Below are 3,075 nucleotides of genomic sequence, written 5' to 3'. Positions count from 1 at the left end.
GTTCCAAAATACAATATGGAGTGAGCCCCATGAAAGATCTTCTTACAAATAAGCCTAAATATGGAATCCCACACCTGAAGGGTTATATACAGTATAAGGTATTTTATGCTTTAACCACTCAGACTTTGAAGTTGATCTCAATTTACCATATGAAAAAAAAAAAAAATTGAACTATATTGCCACTGGACTTTCATTTCTTTGCAATGTTCTACCTCCGGTCAGTATTTATTTAGATTTTTAAATCTAAGGAATACCAAAATAACCTTTAAAAATCTGAAGAAACATAGCCTTAATCCCTTTTAGCATGTCGTGGGGACCCAAGAAGACCAAACTAACCCTTCAAAATGGTTCACGTACAATGCACGTATTTTTTTTTAATGGAGATACTAATGAAATCAAATGGAGGTGGGATATTGCAAAAAAAGAAAAAGAAAATTAGGATTAAATACCAAATATCAATAGTTTTTCAGTAAAGCAGCAAGACACTAATTTTTTTTAGTTAAGATACTAACCTAGAGTAAAACATTTTGGATTAGGTCACAAATCAGTTTGTTATACAGTTGTAACTGTCGAACAGTTACAGTTGTAATTGTCGAACAGTCACAGTTGTGATTGTTTAAAATTTATAAAAAATCAAAATTTTTAAGGGTTTCATACTTTTGATTTAAGTTTGGGGGATGAGTTCCTAAACCCAAAGACTAAACATTAAAGTTTAAGCCTTGCAAATATTGAAAAAACAACAAATCAATAAAAAAGTTATGACTGTTAGACAGTCACAACTCGATATAACCATGTTTTTTAAAGTTGGTATCTAAACTGAAATTTAGTACCTAAAATGAAATGACATAAATGTTTTGGTAGTTAAAATGAAAAAATATTACAATTTGGTACCTAAAGTCAATGAACCTAAAAAAAAATGAAAGTCTAGATGGCAATGTAATTCAATTTTTGTTTTTTAGGTGATAAATTGAGATAAACTCCAAATTTTGGATGAGTACAGTGTTAAAATTCCATTAGATATGGTCTTTCTCTTTGCAAGACATCTATTATTTATTAAAGGACGCGAATTTTTATAGCTTTCTTTTTTCACTTTTTGATCAATCTTATTTTTTAAATAATTTAATATTTTAGGATATAGAATTATCGATCGGATCTGTTCCTTGGTTAAATTTTATGTTTTGATTCTCAAGTTTGCCGCCCAAAATCTAAAACTCAAAACTTGAGAGTTATAACTTAAAATATAATCTTGAACAATAATTTTGTATCCTAAAATATTAAACATTATTAAGAATGAGATAAAAATGATTAAAGTTTATAAATAAAAACCCTCATCCGTTTGTAATTAAAGAAAATTATATATATATACACACACAAGAATGCTCTAAAACTAACTGGTTAGTAAGTTAATACAAAGCTAACCACCCTATTGGGCCCACTGCATAATGTAAACTCAAAATCTGAACTGTTTTTTTTTTAGGCCATACTTCAAAGATTATTCATGTAAAAAATCTCTAAAATCGGAAGCCATTTAATCATTTGATTATAACAACAACTATTTATATGCTTTTATCGAAAACACTGATCGTCTGTTTATTTGATCTCAATTAAATGACTAAATGATTTCCGATTTTGTTGATTTTTTATAATGATGATCTTTGAAGTATGGCCTAAATAATTGAAGGTTCGGATTATGAGATTAGTTATATGGTGGTCTCAAAATCATGGTTAGCTTCGTATTAACTTGCTTATATATATATAATGCATACGCTTATATATGTTACTGTGGTGACCCCATATATATCATGATCAATCACTATTAATCGAAACCTCAGCCTCAACCATATATATGTCGTGATTGAGTTTAGGACAAGTAGGAGTGATTATCATATAGAGTTCTTTTCTGCCTAGCTAACCTCTCTGTACGCAGATAATCTTAATTGTAAATTTCTCAAAATTAACTTTGCAATTAACACACCTTCTTTAGTTTCATCATGATCACGATCTCATGGCTCCAATTAAGTATATATATCTATATTAATTTGCTTAATTAGTTCTAAAATAGAAAGGGCATGCATGGTAATGTCCTCAAGACTCAAGCCACCTCATAGGTCAAAACTCTTTTATGCATGGTTCACAATCACAACAAAAAAATCTTCTCCATATCTACGATGAGGACCACATTGAAAACAACTGGTATCACACATATATACATCCCCCACATGCATGGTAAATGATAAAAAGCGTGTGCGATCAGTCAATAAATTTACTATGGTTTTGATTAATCTAAATTTGAATGTAAATACATTGTGCAAACACTAGCACCAGGAAAATTGGGAAAAACAAAGATACTGAATTTTTTTTTTTGTTACATTAGGGGGAATCAAACTCTGAATCTAATCTAAGATATTGAAAAATTTGATACTATGTATATATAGATAATTAATTAAGTAAATTTTTAATTATTTAAACGTGTGACCCAACAAAATAAATTATCAATTATATTGATATATAGAGTATTGTTGTCTTACTAAACAATTTGTAAATTTGAATCATCCACTCAAATAAAAATCAATCTAATCATGATGATCCAGTTTCACAATCGAGCATAATATATATTGTTGTGTTGTCATTCTGTTTAACAATTCAAAGAACATTTTCGATTGTATATATGCATGTGTATTAGTGTATATATAACAAAAGTAAGATCCTAGCTAGACGTCCAATGGGATTGTTTCGAACCATGCACGTTTTAATTTGTTTTTTTCTTTTCAAGTTAGAACAAAGGTAAGGTTTAGGATAAACCTAAATCCTCAATGTGAAAATTAAGCACAAGATCTTGTATAAGAAGCTATCCTCCCTTTATATATATATTAAGATTGTCCTATGAGAAGGAACACCACCACATATATATACATATACTTAGTCAGTTTGGTTATAAAGTTAATTTCAATTCCCAAATTAAAATGATAGGACTCTAGGATCTTATACTTGATTATACTCTATAGCTATGTTTCACGAAAAAACTGTGACCCCAGAAACCAGGTAGGTTTGAATTGTTTAGCTTAGAAGGGAAAA

This window comes from Dryas octopetala, chromosome 1 (assembly GCF_963921425.1).
Source record: "Dryas octopetala chromosome 1, drDryOcto1.1, whole genome shotgun sequence".
In the NCBI taxonomy this organism is placed as follows: domain Eukaryota; kingdom Viridiplantae; phylum Streptophyta; class Magnoliopsida; order Rosales; family Rosaceae; genus Dryas; species Dryas octopetala.
The sequence above is the reverse complement of the archived record's forward strand: the minus strand, read 5'-3'. Positions refer to the sequence as shown.